The sequence below is a fragment of the Amblyomma maculatum genome, chromosome 4 (assembly GCF_055883805.1).
Source record: "Amblyomma maculatum isolate TAMU_Amacu chromosome 4, ASM5588380v1, whole genome shotgun sequence".
Lineage (NCBI taxonomy): Eukaryota > Metazoa > Arthropoda > Arachnida > Ixodida > Ixodidae > Amblyomma > Amblyomma maculatum.
The window spans coordinates 99,246,721-99,267,917 of NC_139347.1; the positions used below are offsets into that span (position 1 = coordinate 99,246,721).

At 47.9% G+C, this 21,197-nt stretch overlaps 1 protein-coding gene across 4 annotated transcripts in view; it reads right to left on the reverse strand.

The window, feature by feature from the left end:
* The window catches only part of LOC146191782 (uncharacterized), a 254,626-nt gene that overhangs the window by 81,567 nt on the left and 151,862 nt on the right, over positions 1–21,197 (reverse strand). The window contains exon 1 of one of the 4 annotated variants that reach the window (XM_084602285.1): positions 2,917–4,002. The exons of the other annotated variants lie outside the window; for them this stretch is intronic. The gene's annotated coding sequence lies outside the window, so the exon portion shown is untranslated. Of the gene's footprint in view, positions 1–2,916; positions 4,003–21,197 lie in introns of those variants that run through there. 4 annotated transcript variants of the gene reach the window in all.

Genomic DNA, 21,197 nt, shown 5'->3' on the forward strand with positions numbered 1-21,197 from the left:
GGCCGAGCTAGCTCGACTGCGAAAGTAAATTCTTTACATTAATGATCTTCAGCTAGCCCTGCCTTGCGCTGCTTTCGCCCGCTGTTCTGTACTATTTAACTTCGATAAACCATCCGTTATCTATTCAGCTAAAGCCGGAACAGAGGACGGTACTTCAAGCAGTCATTATTTATCAACTCCCTTTTGCTTTTCTTGCCACTCAGTCTCTCTCTCTCTCTTGTTAATGCTACTCCAGATGTTTTACAGTACCCTCAGTTTCCTAAAAACCGTTTTTCTCAACACTCAAGTTTCGACGCGGTCATGAATGCTGATGGAATTCAAGGGTGATGTACTTTTGGTCTTAGGGACATGTGATTGGTATTCATTCGCTTCGATTTGTTGTTTTGCTACCTCACCTGAGGCGCTTGCTTTTATTTATGGTGGTATTTGCTGCAGTATAATAAATAAATAATAACTGGTTCGCAGGAAAGGAAAGGCGCAGTATCTGTCGCACTGGCTCTGTGGACACCTGTACCGCGCTGTAAGGGAAGAGAGGAAGGTGGGAGTGAAAGTATAAAGCATACTTTTGTTATGAAAGCTGCGCAACCCAGGTCCTGTGTGAGTATATACCACTTCTGCTTAAGGTATTTATTGGCCTGTAGTATCTGACAAATAAATAAAATGAAACTAGGCTATATATGCGCATTTTATAGTGTATTATTATTATTATTATTATTATTATTATTATTATTATTATTATTATTATTATTATTATTATCATTATTATTAAAAGAAGAAGAAGTAGTAGTACAGTTTCCTCACTTACTCGTGTGATGCATGAGAGCAATGTCCACTTCGCTGAACACACGGGGCGTTCCAAAGAGGGAATGCAACCCCTGACGCGGTCCGCTTCTCCGGCTAAGCGCTCTGCCCGGCAGTTACGTAATTAAGGAACTGAACCATCGCCTCTCTTGACCCTCCTCCTCCTCTTTCTATTTCTCTCCCCGCGTCTGGGGTAGCCCGAAGCTGCCGTTTAAGACAACGAATGCGGAAGGCCGGCCGGAGGAAGTCGCTAGCTGTTGGCGTAGCTCTGCTCGTGATCTCACAAACAAGCGTAGTAGCGGTCAGCGAAGACAAAGCAGCGGACAGGGACTTCCTGCAGTGTCCGGCAAAGTGTGCGCGACCGACGAGGCCGTGACGATAAAAGCAGCAGCAAGAGGCAAATTTACGAGCGAGGAGGACAGATTTAAACTGAAGCAGCAACCAGGACACTGCACCGTCCGCGCAGCTCAGTTACTGAAGATTTTTGTTGCTCTTGTGCAAAGAGACACTATTAATGTAGACACAAAGGAAGCGCACAGAGTAAGTGGTATGACCGAGTTGGTGCACCGCTCAAAAATAGAGAGGTGTTGCAGGCGTACACAAGGAGGAGAAATGTTCCAAATGCGTTTTTTTTTTTATTTTATCGGTTTATCTCCATTTAGCGAGGGTATTATCAAAACAGAGGCACGGAGAAGGAAAAAAAAAATGGGTGCAGCAGTGTACATCCAAGCACACTATATCACACTTCTATAAGTCCGGCTTTGTAACTCTGAGCTTTGCCGCATGCGCTCGACTAAAGGGCTTGGAAATGAGGAAATGCGGGTTTAAGATAAGATAAAAGATACGGCTTCAAAACGTTTGATAAAAGTCGAAAATCGGGCTGTTCCGATTTGATACTCACGAATTTCCGTGAACGTCTGTTTCAAAGTCATCTGACCCTAATCATTTACATCCATTTCCGCTTCCCTTCCACTAACGTCAACTAGCGCATCGTTTCCGTTGCCGCGTGATTAGAAGTTGAAGGCTTCATTGGCATCCAATGTTTCAACTTGTTTCCTCTCTTGTGCCCATATTCAGCTACATCCGAGTCATTTGCACTTACACGCTAAGCTTTCAATTTCCTGTGCCAACACCGCACCTCGTAATCTGTCCACTCGGCCCGTGCGAACTGTACTACAGAGTTTAATTCACGTCGTTTGCTGTACTTGCTCAATTTCTCAGATCTATTGGCATCTGCAGATCTGAACGAATGATCTATTCGAGTCACTGTCACGTAAATATGCCTGCAAAATCAAGGAAAAGTTAAATAAAACTAAATTCCTAGCACACCTTCTATTCGGATTAATTAAGCTACTGTATTCGCCGCCATGTGCATTTGATCAGAATTCATCGGGCCACAGACCGCGACCGCTACCGTACTCCGGCCGTGGGCCGACATGCTCGAGACCGCTACCTGGTGTATGCATGAGACATGAGAACTACGATAATAACACACCGGTTTCTATACTTTCAACCGTCTAAAGCGGCACAAACAATACGAGAACAAAACCCGGAAAAAGCACTTTCGATTTTTTTTTTTTTCTGTAGTTCAACAAACTTTTAAACCCGAGACGACCTGTCCAAACATTTCTTTCAAATTGGGGACCGTAGCCTACATCCCCGAGCAGTGACCTGCCTGCGTAAACACCATGCCAAATAAAATATGTATACAAAAATCACCGAACTTTCCGTGCACCCCGCACCCCTCCCGAATTCCATACGAAGGTATGCATCGGCCATTTCACACGGGTCGTGCAAACACAGGAACGCAGAACGGGCCCTTCATCGCTACCGTCTTCGAGAAACATACCGAAAGCATGTGGGCATGGGGCCGAACAGATGTTCCCAGGAGGCCTCAAAGCACTAGCAAAAAAAAACATTTTACTTTTTCAAGCATCCTTTTCAGACAAGAATACAGCATTCCGACAAAACAAAAAAAAAAAAGAAAAAAAAAGCATAATACATTGTTAACAACGCGAGGAACTGAAGGCGCGTCGCTGGGGATTTCAGGGAGCCAGGTCACTAAGATATACAGCGAGAAAACGAAAAAGAAGCATTGATAAAGAAGCCACGCACCTGACGCTCTCACGGTGACAATGCGAGCAGGGGCCGCCGTCTTGACCCCTCCCGATAGAGACCACTGAGAGCAGGGAATCGGCGCGGGGTTGGAGGAGAGCGCGGGGATCTTCTCACAGGACGCACACAAACACGCAGCACTCACTCGGCGGCCGAGACCAGCGGCGTTCTCCACACGTCTTCTCAGGGCACCCCGCCGTCAAGAGACGAACAGCAGACCAAATAAATCCCAAATATAACGAGGGTGAAATAACCAAAGGAGGGGGGGAAAAGTGGGAAGCGGCGTATTCCGCAAAAGCCTCTCAAGCGAGACAGAAGGTATAAACTGGGTGGCGCCGCAGAGAACAGACGGGGTCACCACGGCGAGCTGGCCCCCCAGGCTAGCCAAGAGGCGAGGGCGAGCGGCGGCGGCGGCAGCTGTTTCAAGACGGCAGAACCCGGCGTCGTTCGTCGGCGTCTGTAATCCTCCACCGGCCGACACCACCAAGATCGGAAGGAACCGACAGCACACAGCTCACGCACGCACACAGACAGACACGACGTCGCAGACAGGAGACCCGGGTGGGAAAGCGACCCCGGGGCGAGAAGCGCGGTATCCGGCTAAATGCCCGCAACAGGCAGCGACGACGGCGACCGGCGTCAGCACCACGGCGAAGTAGTCGCGCCGGCAACACACGCAGCAGCACGTACTACACCTCGGACGATTCTGCGGCGGCGGCGGTGGAGGCGGTTGCGGCAGCGGTAGGGCAACTCTCGCCGGCAGGGAAGAAAGAAGAAATGGAGGAGAGCGGGCCGGCCGCTAGCTTGCTCGGCTGCTGCTGCAAGGCTCCCGCTGGACGGCAAGCCAGATTCGTTCTGCTGTTCGATCCGGGTTCCTTTCACGCTGTAGAGATCACACAGTCGGGAGGCGACCGGCTCCCTGCCCTCGCTCGCTCAGCAGAACAGCGACGGCCGTTGAGGATTCCCGTGGAGGCGGAGTGCGCGAAGGGTGGATGCCAGAGCAGTAAGTGACCAGCGAACAGGTGATTGAGAGCAGTCCGCAACGAGCGATGGAAGGAGAAGCGCGGCGGGTTGGCGTTCCTTCTTTGTGGGATCGCCCGTCGGAAGAAGGCGCCGACGTCCTCTTCTTGAATGATGCTCCGGGAGAACCGTCGTTGAGAGAGGACACGCACGTAAACTAGCTCGACGCGCGAAAGAAAGAAAAAAAAAAAAGTGACGCAGAGGATGTGGTGAGAGGTGTCTCCCTACGTAAGCTGCGTTGTAGGTAGTGAGGAGCAGGAGGGTGGCAGTGGTAGGGTGGTCGCAGTGAAAGGAGCGCTCGCACCAGAAATTAGAAGTAAAAATAATTATCCTCCTTCTTGCCCGGCCCGAGAGAGCAACGGAGGGAGGGAGCTAGATTGCGCGAACTACTACAACGAGCTCGCAGCGAAGGGAAGGATCGCTCCCACAATGAAGACAGCCTCCACCGGCTACGCCAGCCGGAAATTCCAGGAGACTCGAGGAGGGCAACCAGTGGCCCCTGTCGCCTCTCTTCACCGCTCAGTCTTCTTACCACCCTCTCCTATTTTCTCTCTCTCTTTACCTCTCAGCCTCTTTTCGAGATTGACTGCGTTCTCCACCCTGTCTTCCTTTCCCCGCAATCATTCCCTGAGTCGCCGGCGCCGCCGCGTCTTCCACCTGCAGCCAGCCCATGGTGTATTCCTTCGCCCAAACCCTCCTCTCCAACGCAGTGCTTGTCTCACGGGCATGCATTGCGTTCCCTTTCTCGACTCAGCCAACTCCTTGCCTGCCTACTCAGTAAACATTATTATTATTTTTTTTTTTGCTACCTCTCTCCCTGCCCGGAGTTCCTTGAGTTTTGGAAGCCATGCCTTCCAGGACGCGCAGATATCGAAAATGCGTACGCGACCAAAAGCACGTCGGACATTCTTTGAGAAACGAGAACTCTTCCATCGACCTCCGACGAGGCCCGGCGGAGGTGTTGTAATGTGTTCACGTCCGATTGAGAGCGGCGGTGAACGCCCTACAACATGAACATAATAATAATAATAATAATAATAATAATAATAATAATAATAATAATAATAATAATAATAATAATAATAATAATAATAATAATAATAATAATAATAATAATAATGCACAATACTGGTTCCACGATAGCTGCTCCTTTGTGTTCTTTATATTTGTTTCATTTTAGCTTATCCTGGCGAACTTCTAGCTAAGAAGGAGGCTTTTGCGAACGCAAGTGTTGCAACAGTGGGTTCTCTGTCTACTCAAATAGGCCCGCCTCCTCACAGCGCACAAGTGCGCAGAATGACGTCAAGACTTGCATTGGAGCGTAGATATTTTCATTTTAAACAATTGATTGCGGTGAGAATACCGGAGTGATACCGAATAAAATTAATCGTCTCAAGGCATACTGTGATTACACCCTCAACGCAGTGCCGACCGGCAACTGAACTGCAGCCACTGTCGCTGCCACACAGCCTGGTGGTGTCAAGACAGGTTACGAGCTATCATAACATCACATCCACGTGCGATGTCAAAGATACCTGGGGAACCGCAGTTAAATGTTGGTTGAATGTGTTACTATCCATTACATAAACAATGTCTATGCGCAAGTCTCTCGTACGCCCGTCCTTATTGTTAACGTGTCTGCTCATAACGCGATTTAACGCGGGCAAATTGAAACTAGCGCGAATTATAACACGCTTCGAATAAAAGGCCAGCCAAATCGCCGGAGGCAGAAAGGAACGGCGCGAACCAAGAATTCACAGTCCTATGTTGGCGAAGGTATCTGAATTAGGCCACTTACAATAAATGAGCAGCCACTTACAGAAATTAACGCGACGATCCCAGCGATTCAGCACGACCGAAAGCATTGCCTTTCAACGTAAGAGACGGCCATCCAGCAAGCGCGCTCTGGCTACAAGCGGACCGAATCGCCTTGGTAAAACAAACGCTTGTTAACGAGGATCCAAACAGCGAAACCCGTTCCTCCAGGAATGCGCCGATATAATCGTCGTAGCACGTTTTGAAGTCCGAGGTGCGGTATCGGCAACCTGAATAGAAATGAAGTAAGATAACCTGCTCGGTCTTGGATCCCGCTCTGTCGTTGTCTGTTGCGTGCAGCTGTGGCATGTGGCTCTGGTATCGTGTTACTGCCTGCTGAGCCAGTGTAGCTGAACCTTGCAAAGCAGACACTGTTTTCCTTGGACAAATTTTTAAAGCACGGTGTGCGAGTAAGCGGCTAACCTATTAAGCAGGATGCCAGTGCCATATCAAGGCACTATTCTTTTTATTGCCCAAACGCATTCGCATGAGACGAAAGAAAGAAAGAAAGAAAGAAAGAAAGAAAGAAAGAAAGAAAGAAAGAAAGAAAGAAAGAAAGAAAGAAAGAAAGAAAGAAAGAAAGAAAGAAAGAAAGAAAGAAAGAAAGAAAGAAAGAAAGAAAGAAAGAAAGAAAGAAAGAAAGAAAGAAAGAAAGAAAGAAAGAAAGAAACGATCTAGAAGAAGAATGAATGAATGAATGAATGAATGAATGAATGAATGAATGAATGAATGAATGAATGAATGAATGAATGAATGAATGGTGATCAGTCGTCACTCCTTACACCATTAGCCACTCCCCTCAGGCAAACCAAGACAAATCAAGTGATATCAGGTCATAACCATTGCGCTGAATTTGGAATGTGATAAACAATGATAATAAATCGATAACGAAAAAATTAAAACGCACCAATCGTAGTGGGTCTGTACCAATGCAGACGTTTATATCGCAACTTGCAGGAACTTCGCACGAAGTACGAAGAAATCACGGAGCGAAAAGCGGATCGAGCCCGAAGCACTGCAGGGGCTGCGGAAACGCCGGAGGCGTGCGAAAAAAGGAAGCACTTTTGGGTCTCATCTCGGCCGCCTTCGTATCCGCCAGCGGCCGTCGGTTATTTCAGCCGAACAGCACGACGCCGCCTTCCGGACGCTGCTTTCCCATCAGACGCCGCAAGCGCAGTTTCTCACGGCAACGCACCCGCCGCTACCCGTGCGCATCCGAGCGCACTCCGCCCAACGAGGCGCCGCGGAAGAGTCCGCTCTCTCGTCAATTCAACGAGAGATTCACTTCTCCGCAGCTTCCTGAAAATTCGCGAGAATGTGAAAAAGGGGCGTAAAATTACTGCGTAAAATTACTGCGTAAAATTACTGCGTAAAACGAAAGATTTTAAAAAGTGGAACTGAGAAATCTCTTCCACCTTACTTTTTACGTACCATTTGCGTCCGTTGCTAAAAAGACATAGATGTTTGTCGCAGAAAAAACTATATATACAGGGCCAGGGAAACACTGCACTTGTCGTCGTATAAGCTTGCTTTCATTTAAGAAGAGTTTCAAAGCTTCAACTGAAAGACCACGGAGGAAAAGTAGCTGTGTGCACATTTTCAAAAAACGTCATACCTTCGAAAGCGACCAAATTCCCGAACGCTGTCGAAAGCATCGATTTCCAGTCGCGCCACGTACAAAACCTGACGCACGAAGTAAAAAGAAAAAAAAATGTAATAAGGGGCGGAAAGAGAGCGGCTCGTAGCAAGCTGCGGTTGTTTGCCAAATAACAGAACCGCGGAGAAACGTTGAACGTGCCAAGAAAATGAGTAGTAATGTCACTTGCGCCCTGCAACGTCAGAGGTTACGATCTGGCCGAAACATTAGCGATTAAAAAATGCAACTGGCTTCGGTGGTCTCACTCACAATACCCCGAAGCGAAAGGCCTTCACGCGATGTCTCGCGACGTGCCTTGGCGCTGCTCTACGCGCTTACTAATCGTATTTAAATACGGGCAGGCTGCCCTCAAAACCAATCGAGTTTTGGCACATGGGCAATAACCGGACAACGCGTTTCAATGAATTATTTCGGAGCGCAGCCGTATGAAATCGAACGGCCGTGAAAGGTGAAGCAAACGTGGATTTTTGCGTCCCACGAATAGATCGTGAACTTCGTATAGCAATTCATCACCATCAGCCTGACTATACCCACTGCAGGGCGAAGGCCTCTCCCATATTTCTCCAATTAACTCGGTTATGTGCTCGCTTCATCCACTTGACCCCTGCGAACTTCTTAACCTCATCTGCCCACCTAACTTTCTGCCGCCTCCTGCTGCGCTTTCCTTCCCTTGGAATCCAGTTTGTTACCCTAAGCGACCATCGGTTATAGTCTCTTATAACAATTATGTTTTCTTATTCCATTGTTTCTGTTATTGAAAAAAAATGTGGTAAGCATGACATTTTTCTTTCTCCCCTATAGTATATTTATTTCGAAGTAGAAAATTAACAAGCCCTGATGAAACATTCATTGCTGCGGGCGGACTATAAACTGGAAACACACCTGTTTGGAGCAGAAAAGAACTGCGTTAAAGCCGTCCAGTAGTTCAACTGTCGTAACAAGGAGACCGGCGTCATCCCAGTCATATCTCATTTCGAACGTAAGGAAAATTTACGCGGCTATGAGGGAGTCCGTAGCAGAGGCCTCCGGATCGGGCTCCTATTAATATTGAGTGCTCGGGGTTGTTCAGCATGCACTGACATCGCGCGGCACAGAGGTGACTTAATTGCATTCCATCTCCACCGAGACGGGGCCATCGTGGCTAAAGCTTCAAGCCCCGGTTGCCAGGCTGCGTATTCGAGCGCCCAAATCACTGGGCCACCGGGTACCTGATCAATCTACTTTACATTAGGCACCTCGGTTTTGTACGATAGGCTTGGCCGAGCTGCCAGAAAACGCAAAGTAAAATGAGGGGATGGAGGGTAGTACGTCGAATATATTTCGTGAAAAATAATTTATGCACTAAAAGTAAACAAGAAAACACATTCGAAAAGCCAAAAGTTAAACTCGACAGGCACTATGCCATCCCGTCCATTCGTCTCTCAAATGAATGTCTTTTTATCGTTATTTCTTCCATAAGAAAATCTAGCAAGAGCGGAGTATGGACGCACGGGTTTCTGTTTGCTTTAACACAGTTTTACTTTTCCTATAAATTCTGCAACAACGTGTTCTCCTTTTTGAAACTATACAGTTTTTCTCTTTTGTCTCTTTCAATTCTCTTCCAATTTGCTCCATTCTTGTAATTTTCTTCTACTTTTCGGTGTGCATGACGTCTTCTGGTTAGTTGCAACTGACCACCACTTGTTACAGAAATACAAAATTTTCGTTCTGTTACACTCCTAAGGAAAAGAAATTCGCCCACGAAGCAATTCGTCACAAACTTTCACGAGACCAAGGATAGCTTCGTAATCGATTTATGCACTGGCTACCTTGGTCATCCAAGAGAATTACTGCACGAACAGCTCTGTATCTCCGGAAATAGGCATTGAGAAGCCCCCGCGTTCACATAACAGCGCCACCGAAGTGTGAGTCCGTTTACCACAAGAAAGCTACAGGAGGCACAAGTATGGACCGAGAACAGGCATAATTTGTATGTCCCCACGTAGTTGGAGTTGGAGTTGGAGTTTAATTCTATTTACAAGAAAGGGGAAGCCAAGGCAAAAGGCGACAAGCCTGACTGGGCCTTGGCTCCCAAAACAGACAACAGCAGACAACAGCACACACCTCTATAGTGTATATAAAATATTAAACAAATTATGCAACACTTACATATACGATATATAAAAGGTATCAATACATGCAGTATTTATTAGATATTCAAATGAACAGACCACGCACTCAATAACATAAATTTCACAGCAAAAAATATTTACACAAAAAGATTGCATATGAGAAAACTACAGTGACTACCACCCTTGAAATTATAGAGGATATTCATTTAAATATTGTTTTAGGTTCTTTTTAAATACCCTAGGTGCTAATAAAAATTCCACAGTGATAGAAAATTCGTCTGCAGCAAGTCCACGAAGTTAATTCCCGCGTGTATGTGCGACCAGATGTGAACGAATACGCAGCAGTCGGTGTGCGTTTCTTATACCACCAGGTACGTGACGCCTATTGCAGATGCTGCAAAGACCGAAGTGCCCGGCAGACTCGAAATCCGAACACATTCGGTGACAGTCTCGAGTAGAACGTGCGTATATAGAGCCCGCCTCCGGACTTGTGCAGCCCTAATATTGAAGATTTTATTCCGGCGTATGCAGGCTTACGAATGCGAAACACCAGTATTTCGAGGAACGTTACGCTGGTTGTCACATCCGCACATTTAGTTCAGTGTACGTAAAAGCTAAACGGTAACGTCATTTTAGTGGCGCCATCATGCATTTATAATAGGAACCACTTCTTTCAACAAACCGATGGTTATTTTCAGGCCTATAAGAGCAGCGGAATTTGCGTCTTTTGGTATACGCGATATGACACGAAGCGAAAGCGCGATGTCCCATTTATGGAACGCATTGATAAAGGCAGGAACAACGGCGAATTCACTCTGAAGCGCGGGGTCCCGTTTCAACACACCTCTTTAGTATTACCTGTTGCAAAACTTCCCGTTGTGACCATGTATTAAAAAACCGCGGCCCAAGTGGTCGAATTTCGTGTGTTTGGCGATAGTGACGTCGCCCACGGCCACTAAAGAAAGGTGGATCCAAGTTGAAAACTTTTAGTGTTGATAACTGCATGGTCGCCTGACAACAAGATCGGCATTATAGATGCAGTACTAAAAACAAAATTAGTCGTAAGAGTCGTAGAGATAATTAAAACATAAAAGAACAAAAAGAAGAAACGCTTTTCAGAAGGAATGACGGCAATGGTGCATAAATTTTATTAAGAATTTCATTATAGCGACGATCCATATGAAGCCGAAAGTGCACAATAAACATACTATAGAGACCTTTTCAAGCACAGTTTCTCAACTGATATTATCAATGAACTCGGCCGCTTTGAAGCGCGCGTGGACATTTCGGAAACGATGTTACAGCGTACGTAGGCCCTCACGCTAAATTCGGGAAACAGTGAACGCAGTTCTCAGGTACGTTTAGATGCGATTTGAAACTACGTTTGGCGCATGCGCACCACGAAGCAAGCTATTTTTCTGCTAACACTATCCCTTTGCAAATGTCTGAATATATATACTAAAGGTGCCTCATGTCTCACTCGAAGAAACGGACTAATATACTAAAGGAGACTGCACGCTTGGTGAAGCTGCTGAATCCTGAAAACAGTTGTAGCCGTACGCCGGGAAACCCCTTGTGACAAAAAAAAAAAAAAAAAAAAAAATGCGCAGTTTATTTCTGCTCCAGAGTTTTACTACTACTAAAAAGTGAACAAATACAGAAGACGTCTTACAGCTCTTTACGCCATTTGAACAATTTTACCGTAATCAAAGACATCCGCAGGAAAAGTATACCGTCCTGTCCTAATCCCTCCTCTTATGCACGTGTCGTTTCAAATAACGATGCCCGTCTTCCCAAGATACTTCAAGCTGGCAACTGTGTCATTTACTGCGCACTCAATGTGGTAGGTAAACCAAAGAGCGCAAATCATAGGCGATGAAACAGAAAGAAAGCGAACAGGAAAATCTGAATTGCAGCAATCGGCGACGCACCAGCCATATGCGAAGTCACAGATGCAAATTTGAAAGCCAATACCCGCACCCGGATTTTCGGTGGGCGGTGTCGAGATTGTATAAGTACTGAGCCTGGTGACACAAGCAGACGCAATTTTCGAGGAAGACACTGGTGCACGATCACTGCGTCGATAATTCTAAGGAAACTATGTACGTGACGTATCTCCCTGTTCTTTCTGAGACACGAGTCGAAAGATTACACTTCTCGGAAGATGCTGGTTTGTCCCTGCAGATGTACACGGCAGCTTAGGGACATGTGTGAAATCGGTAAAAAGGACCCTGCGAAGCGGCAACTATTCATGCAGAGACCAACGTACTGCAAATACACGTCCGCCGCTTCCAACAAGTCGGCACGCCAGTGCATCACATACAGTTGTGTCACACTGTGATGGCCATGTATACGCATAGCTCTGCACATTCACTTGAATCAGCTTACAGTCAGCCCCATTGGTATATCACAGCAGCAGTGAAGAGGGGAGGAAAAAGTGCCCACCCACTTCGTACGTTTCTGCAATCGTACGGAGCAGTATACGCAAGAGTGCAAGTCTCCACTGGAGGGCGGGATAATGACTAAGAAATTCCCAGCGTGCGGGCCTTCGCAGAACGGTCGCAAGCGGAAACAAAAGCAAGAAATGCAAAGTTACTGAAGTGTACAGCACTTCCTCGAGAAGCATATATGGCCGACAGTGTGTGTGTGTGCGAGTGTGCACACCATATAACGCCGCGCGATCATTTGCCGTCGCGCCACGCCGCCCTTACGTTCTCCTTTTCTTTATTTGCATTTATTTGTTTATTTGTTCTTTGAAAGCGGAGACTCTCTCGCCAGCGGACAAAACCACCACACGCAGATGCGGAGTTATGGTACTCGTATTAAGAAGGAAGTCTGGCTGTCTGACAACAGGAGGCTGCTCTCCATTATTGCTGCGCGCCAAGTTCTTTTTATCCCTCATTCTGATATTAGAGTGCGAAACAAACCTTTTGGTGTCTATAAGAACCAAACAGAAGCTTCTTGCCAACACTCGTCATACAGAATCTGAAATGCGAAGCAAAAATGCAAATTTCAAATATTATAAAGATCACATGATGGAAAGAGAAATGTCGAAATGAAATAGCGCAGGGGATGTTGCATGGAGAATGTACGTGTGTGAGCCGATATCCTGTTTGAAATTAGCTATGAGAACTGGAATATTATGTGGCACGTTGGGTGGGCGACAGGTAGCCGATGGACTGCCAGAGTAACACAGTAGACACCAGGGGGACAAAAACGAAGTCAACAACGGTAGGTAATCAGTCCGAATGATGAGGTTTCAACCAAGTGCGGCCTCTCGCACGACACCACCCACGTGCGCTTAGGTCAAAAGGGTGCACACCGGCGGACCTGTTGAATGCACGAGTTGACTAAACAATGAGAAATCACCTGAATACAGTACCAGTCGCCTCGTCTACCCCGGCAGACTAGTAGCTCCAGTTCCCGCAACGTGTGCTTAGCTGTCAAAATGAATAGGCATCAAGGTAACAAACGTAGGGGGAGGTTGATCACGAACATAAGTAGTGCACATTCCAACGTACCTAGGAAGCTTCTGCGGATCATACTCAAAGATGAAAGTCTCGGTAATGCGAAAGGAAATATGCCGAACAAATAAAGCGAAATTGCGTGTCAGTGCTAGCAGTCAATTGCCATCGCTGCTGTTCAAATTTATGCGCTTAATATCAAAAGATGTCTAAAAGTAAGTAATGTAGGTAATAGTAGGCCATTAAAATTAGACGAAATCGTCGTACAGCAGGTGCTGCCAGTAACAATGTACACGGAAAATATTGTTATTTTAGTGTTAGAGGATCATCAAGGTGTACAGGTAGATAGGCATTTAGCCAATACTTGTGGAAAAGAGGGAAACGTCTCACACTTAGCGCCATATACTTAGGTTTGATGGTATTGACTGCACTGCCCAGGTGCTTACAATGCAAAGCCGCGAACAACTAGGCTAACCAGGCTATTCGAATACATGTGTGTAGGTATTTCGGTAAAATAAGGACAGATATGAAATGACGTTTCATGATGGTTTTTATTTTTGTAACGAAATGACATTTCATACTTTCGCAATCGGTTGTGGTGTGTACTTGGTTATTCTTCTCGAAAGAACGACGCCAAAGACACTCATGCATCCCTCATAGCCCGAGTCGCTTTTAGGCTTAAGCCCCATTGACCAAATTAATATCATAGACGCGTTGTGAAATTGGAAAACTGCTTTGTGAGGTTTTGCTTGCATGCAGCATTTCTATCGATGCTAACTTTACGCCCCCACTTGGCCCGGCAGTGCCACGACATCTTGCTTACGTCACAGATGACTGTTGGCCTACAGCCTACACGACGGCCAACTGTGCGCGCGGCTGCTCACCTGTCGAATAACTGCAGTGAACGCTAACAAGTACAACGGCGGCCCACGCAGAGAATAAAGCAAATAAGCTAGACAGGAAAGCCAAAGAGGGGAGTTGCTTCGTCCTCTTACCCCTGCTTTTGCACTTCTCCCCCTAGCGGCACGCCGTAAGGGCGGCCGAACCGGCGGACCGGAACGAGCACCTCCGTCTATCAAGCCATCTACGCACTCTGTAGTGAGCAGCCAACACGGCGCCGCGCCGTCGAGCAAATCTTTAGTGCGGCGAACGACTGACCACGAGACGCTGCCGAGAAAAGCACCATTCGCGCTGTGGCATGGCGCAATGGAGGGTTTACACTAGAAGGAAGAACAGAACAAGATATAACGTGTACAGGCACGGGCAAAGGTATCAGGACGGATGGAGGCGGGGGATATATACAGTCGCGAACCGCCGAATAGCACATCCGGCAGAGAGGTGTGTGCATTGTTCACCCATCGTCTCGTCGATGGCTCTCCGCGGGTCTAGTGCGTGGCGCGCTGCGGTCAGCGCCACGGAGATACACGAGCTCGTGCCCCACGCAGCCCCCTCCACTTGGGCTCAGCATCTTCGTCCCCTTTCAGCACAGCATTGTGCTACAACCTGCCCACCTCTTGCGGCTGTTCGTGATCGCGCCATAAGGTGCCTAGGAAGTCGGTGTCCGGGAAATGTACGCGCACTACGCACGAGAGATTGTGTGAACGGAGACGCTCATTACAGCGAACATCCGGTTATAGCGAAACTACGAAGCAGAAATGGTATACGCATGCTCTCTCTCTTTCTCTCTCTCTCTCTCTCTCTCTCTCTCTCTCTCTCTCTCTCTCTCTCTCTCTCTGCGGTCACATCATGGACCATCGCGTAAATTGTATTCTTGTTACGTGTAATTCTAGCTGCTGCAGTGGATCGCGATTCGGCTTCCTCATTCTTAGCCGGACATATTTCACAGGTAAGTTACAATTTCGCAGCTCAGTAAAAGAGCAAAATCTGCACTAAGCGAGACTGCGAGAAACCCTGTGGAATTTTTTCTTCTCCCTTTCGTTGAAAGACCGCGTGCTACTACTGTTCGCGATGAAACGACGTATTATAACCTGAAGCCAGCTCGAAATGACCGCCGGGCTTGTCACATTATGTGCACAAGCGGAGGCTTTCCTCTCGTCCACGCGGCACGTGACCTGGTCTTCTAATTCTGTCAATCACTTCCACGCACACAGCAGCTGCGCGCTTGCTCGGTAACCGCACCGCGCCGGCGCCGCCTGCGCCAGTATCTAGGCTAATTCTTCCCAGGAAGAGGCTGGTGCAAACACTGCCCGTGGCGCAGGTGGCACGAAAAAAAAAAAACAAAAAGAAGAAAAAAAGCAATAAAAGCGGGACAAGCGTGCAAGCGTCTAAGCTATGACGTAAATATTTCGACCGGTTTACCAAGGAACCTTGTTGCGTTTACTATTTGATAAATATAAAGGTGACCATTGAAAGCTGACGTTTTGCAAGCGTGGGCTTCGATGCTTCTAGAAAGGTGTCAAAGCGAACGTTGCGGGTGCGTTTAAAGTGCCGGCACAATTTAACCCGAATCTAGTCATCCGCTTTCATGTGTATACGGTGTGTACCGAAATAGTGTAGGCACATATGATATGGCATCGTTTCCTGGCTGTAAGCGGCACGTGTAAAAGGTACGAGCGAAATGCAAAATACAATGAAGCCGTTGACAGGAACTTTGTGTCTGAGTGCTGCCGCCTTGATTAATGAGGCAGAATGTGTGAACACCGCCGCAATGCTCGTTTTTAAGACTGAGTTCGAGCCAGATATTATATTTGTCACAGCGGACCCGGTACACCTCACTGCATAACCAGCATATAGAAAAGCAGTACTGTCTAACGTCAGCTGAGCGTAGAGTAGGTTCTTGTATTCTCTGTAACCAGGGCGTGTTCAAGTTTCCGCAGAGTTCGCGTAACCTTCACAAAGGGAAGTCCACTGAGTGTGTGCCCAGTAATGTGCCTCCGAAAGCTCACATATGCAGATCGGTACAAGCAGCTCGCTATAGGCAATGTGAACCACGATGCGAAGCTGAGCCATGACAGTGGCACACAGTGATTGTAGCAGGTCACATCTCAAGGACATGCTCGCACAAAATAACGAATAACGAAGTTGCGCAACTTAGCCCGGCTCGACGGCCGTTCGACAGCAGAGAAAGAAGTCGGTCGTTCCATATAAGCGGCGTCACTTTAAACGGTGCTCCTATCCACCTGACTTGCGGTATGCCCAGCCGGGGAGCCGTGGAAAAGAGCAGGGCCTCCAAGACTCTCGCCCCCCCCCCCCCCCTCCCCATCAACGAGGGGGCAGAAGTGGCGTGGCCAAGGAGAGGTCTCGAGGAGGGGTGGAAGAAGGCGAGGCTCTGCTACAGGGATGACCACTTTCCCCGCCCAATTACCCGAGATCCGGATACGCCAAGCCAGCAGAGTTCGTGTGGACGAGCGCCTTCCCTCAGCGATCCTCCAGCAAGGAGTGTCCGCAGGGGCCACGGTTGCTCGCGTTAGCTGTTGCCCGGTCGCTGTCCGGGATGCCTCGGAGGCCGGATCGTCGAGTGAGCGATGCGGTGACCACGCTCAAGCATACGGGGGGTGAGAAGCACTCTGTTAGCTCATACGTAGGGAGGATCGACTTGGCCTCTGGAAGCCGGAGAGATGTTCACTTCAGCTCCGTGTCACGCACGCTTTCGTATGAACGTTAGTCTCTTTCATAAAACTATATACGGTTCTTCCACTTAACTAGAAGGCCACTTGGAAGATCGCAAGGGCACGTTTTAGTTTTAAACAAATGGCGGTCTTAGATGTCATGACATTTCGCACGGAGCAATGCCTTCACGATAATTTGATGAGAATGTCACAAGAGTATTTTATGGATTTTTCCAACATTATATATTTGTTTCAACTCTAGATCACTAACTAAATACTAAGTAAAAATGTATTTCAAAACAAAAGAAGGGGCTGAAGAACGCTGGACGGACCAACGTTCGGCATATAAAGAACTGGTCTGCCGGCATGGTTCACAAGAAGGACACCCTGTCGACATACTTTTTGAAGAACGAACGATAATAATTTTTATAGTGGCAGTTCTGTTGTTAATGCTGTTGTGTTCTGTATCTCTGTCCGACTAGCCATTAAGTGGAAAGCAAACCTTGAAATGAAACTTTATTACTGTGTATTATCGATTAAAAATCAAATAAAATTCCGGGGACAGCCCTTCGACTAGAACACATTCCGTGAACGAGTGCACATGCTGTGAACTTCTTGACAGCACGAAACTCAATGCTCGCAAGCGAACTTAACTGCCCACTACTGGGCTACGACCTTGCTTGGAGACATACACTTTTAATTTTTCAGAAAATGCATTCAGAGGCTCGACGAGGCACTAAAATTCTTCGGGAGCTATGCCATCAACACGAGGGCAGAGCTGGAAACAAAGGCCCTAAATGACGATCTGACTCTCTCATCGCCGGGGACTTCAAAAACGAAAACAATGCTCCTCTAAAAGCAGCCCCTGCCCATTGAAAAAAGCTACTTTACCAAGCTCATACCAGGGCCTCGCTGAGGCACCTCCCTCAATCACAATCCATTCGCTCTTGCCCCCTTAATTCCTCGCTTGTCCGCGTGTGCACTCGCTTAATTAGCCGACTCGTTGGCTATAAACTGCGCCCGGAGAAAGGACGATACATCACGCGTCCGTGACAGAAGACGCCGCCCGACACGGCTCTCCCTTTTTCGCCCGAACTGGACAGCGGCGGCCGTGGCGAGCCGGTCGGCACCGATTACGGCTCGCCGCTTGTGGAAGGGAAGAGCCGCTCGGAGACCGACCGGCCCTCGTCGGCCCTATTCCCCTCCCCACTCTCCATCACCGCTTTTACGAACCGCTTCGGTGAAAGCACGCAAGCCGCTCGGAGAAACAAAAGTTTTCGTTTATCACGAAGCCGGCCACGTTCTCTTCTGTGCCTCGTATAACCTGTCCAGCTGCAGAGCGCGCTGCTAGAGAGCGGGCACAAAACACGATCTGCATGCAACTCCGGCCAACAAGTGGAGCAGTAAACAAGGATGGTCGTAATAGTAATAACAATATTAATAAAAGTGAGCGGCGAGCATAACTAATGGAGAAACTAAAACTTGTGGCCTGTCATGAAAAGAGTGGAATGAACACAGCGAGCAGTTAGCTGGACGCCCAGTGCGAGGGAGAGAGCGAAATCGAGGTCTCCTTTTAAAACGGATTGCGAGGAAAGCCTGCCAAAAAGGGGACCGGTGCCACTGACCCGTTGCAGATGTGGGAGTCAGCAACGAACTCGAAGCATTCGGGTAATGAGATGGCGCTCTGTGGAGACTGCTGCTCGGCCCACTTGGGTAACTGAATGCGAGCAAAAAGCGGCCAAGGACACTGCACGGTAGTGAACTATATATCGGTAAATCGCGAGTGATGCCTGTTTAGAACGAAGGTGATAAAAGATTTGGCGGAGCCATTTAGGACTGCTCACGTGCACAAGCGCGAGAGCATTGCAGTTCTTCGGGTGAAATGTCGAGTGAGGTTTTCGGCGTCTGTTAAAGTTATTTATGCGCGTGTTCGCGTACTCCACATAGATTATCCTGCTTCACACTTCATCTGGGAAACGGAATAGCCAAAAGCTCGGTTTGAAGGCCAACAACGGGAGGCAGATAAGCCGCCGGTTCGATTCCCTGTTGAGAGATATCCTCCAACCAGACTAGCAGATTTGTTTTGTACGTGACGAGAAATCGGCTGACGCCACCCGGTACGCTGTACAACAGACGAGAACACCACAATTCTGACTTGAATATGGGGAAAATTTGCGCCATCTGGAGGTCGGGAAGCGGTGAGTTTGTATAAAACGATTTTTATAGTTGTGGCAACCGCGGTCTTAAATAGATGTGCACCCAGTGACGAATCGCTGGCGCTCGATCGGCTTGCTGTGCAAGTGACAAGACCGCTTGATGACGTCACCTTAACGTTTTCCTGTCTGAATTTTTTTTACGTCGCTGGGACTTTTATCACTATTTATAGCGAGCCTGAACGAAGGAAGAACGACATTGGATTCTGTCGTTACGGATAGCATGATAATCTTGCGTTCAAAGTATTAAGGTTAACCGAATTGGAGGATGGTGCGCACAGTTATGTTTGCAGTGCATGCTTTGTGATGGGACACCAAGTGCAAGACAGAGTGCATGGCTCACTGTTAATCATGAGCATGCAGTTGGACAAGAAGACGCTATAGGGAAGAAAAACAAGCGATTGGGCGTTTACTGTATCGTGCAAGTTGAAAGACGGGGGCAGCTGTGGTACCGTTGCGTATGAGTTGCAGAAACCATCGTCGCGTTCTTCAAGTTCTGAATTCACTGCAATGCACGCTTTTATTCCGTTGCTGAGGCAGATCTGTTCCAGTCCGCCTCAATGCTCTCTTATCCGAGGGCTGAAACGGACACCTCAAGCGATGCAGACGTTTCACACCACTTCCGTTCTCTTGAGTGGTTTTTGAACCAGTCAAACAATTGAAAGTTTTGTAAGCCATTTCAGTTCCTCCCAAAAGGATATAGTTTCGTTTTCTAGTTTTCCTTTTTGTGTCACCTTTCTGTATTTCTATTGGAAAAGAATGGTATTAGCAGTCCGCGGACTGTGGTGTCAAAGGAAGTGCATATGTTTGATGCAGTCACGTCGGAACTCGCAACTCAAGAACGCACTCCCATAAGCTATATATGTGAAAACTTTCAAAAACGCGGATCAAAGCGGGAATGATTACACAATAGGTGGACGGATTGTTTCTGGATGGAAGACATCATTTGAATAAGAGATTGTCTTCGTCAGTCGATAAAACAAGCAAGCCACAGCACTTTGATGTGCGTCTCCCTGCGCAACCGTTTTGCAGTTGCGTGATTGCAGCCGCTGCGTAGTAACGCATCCTATACCTTTTATTGATCTCGCAATGAACGTTGAACTTCACTAAGGCATTTATCCTCAATGACCAAGTTACCAACATCGCCGATTTTAGTTTTGAGTAGCCTGCTATAACGCAGCCAGTGCACTGTGAGCTCCTACCGGTCATTTTAAATAGCTGATTCACAGCAAGTTAGCTCCAACTTGAAATGAACAAGCCCAAGCATTTGGCCAACCACTGTTGACAAAAAAAAAAAATTAACTAGCTATAGCTCTTTTCTCTGAACAGACTCCCATCATCGGATGTTCTATTTATTTTATTTTTTCTCCACAGGCCATCGCGTCAAGCCTGCCTGCACGGTACCGATTTGCGACCGTTCTTCGTCTCGATCAGAACAGCAACCGCACTAAGCCCCGTAAGCGTAATCGACACAAATTCAGCCGTGGACCAGCCCTGTTCCTCCCCCACAGCCGGAGAGAAAAGGTGACCCAGCTGTCCGCGGTGGTGCGCTCGCTCTGCTCTGCCTCGAATGACGTCATCATTGCGCGCGAGGTTATGCGGGCTTTCGATCACCCGTCACTTAGTGCCACACCTTTGCAGCCGGCTCAGGTCCAACAGCCAGGCAGCAGCAACGCGCAACCATGCGCCGTGCGCTGGCAGCGGCGACGGCAAAGTCGGCGATGTCGCCGACCGCCGCCGCGCCTGCCCGCCCTCGCTTTTCCTTTTGTCGATGTATTCCTGATTTATTCTTTCTGCGTCCACTTTCTTCGCTTTGCTTTTGCAGCTGTACGAGACGACAAAGCTGCTGGTCTTTCCTGCACCAACGATTTCCCGTGCGTCAGCCTCGTCATCGGCTGCTGAAGAAAGAGCACGCGCCACGATCGCCAGGCGCGATTGCCCGGACAAACAGGCGGCCGATGCCATCGCGGAACCATATCAGCGCCGACCGGACACCACGGTCAAAATAGAGAGACAGAGAGAGAGAGAGAGAGAGAGAGATTCCAAGGAAGATGCCAGTGCCATATCCTTACTCGCGCTGCTTCGCAATGTTTTCAGTATAGTTGGCACACACTGCCAGGGATGAATATTTGGCACAGGTCTGCCACGAGCCGGCTCGTTCGGTGTCTCCGCTATTTCCCAATATTGTTGCTTGTCTTACAGCCTCCCTGGTGCCTTTACAGCGTTAACTGCCCGAGGCAATACCTCCTTAGTAAACAGCAGCACCAACGGGCTATACCGCAACAGGGAGCTAACGCGGGGCTGACGCTCTATGACAGTATACAAGTAATTCGTAGAGAGTCTATTGAAATCGTTTTCATTTGGTTGGTGAAACAGAAGGCCAGAGAAGGACGTCTTTTATTCGAATTTTTTCTTTTTTTTTTCTAAGCACC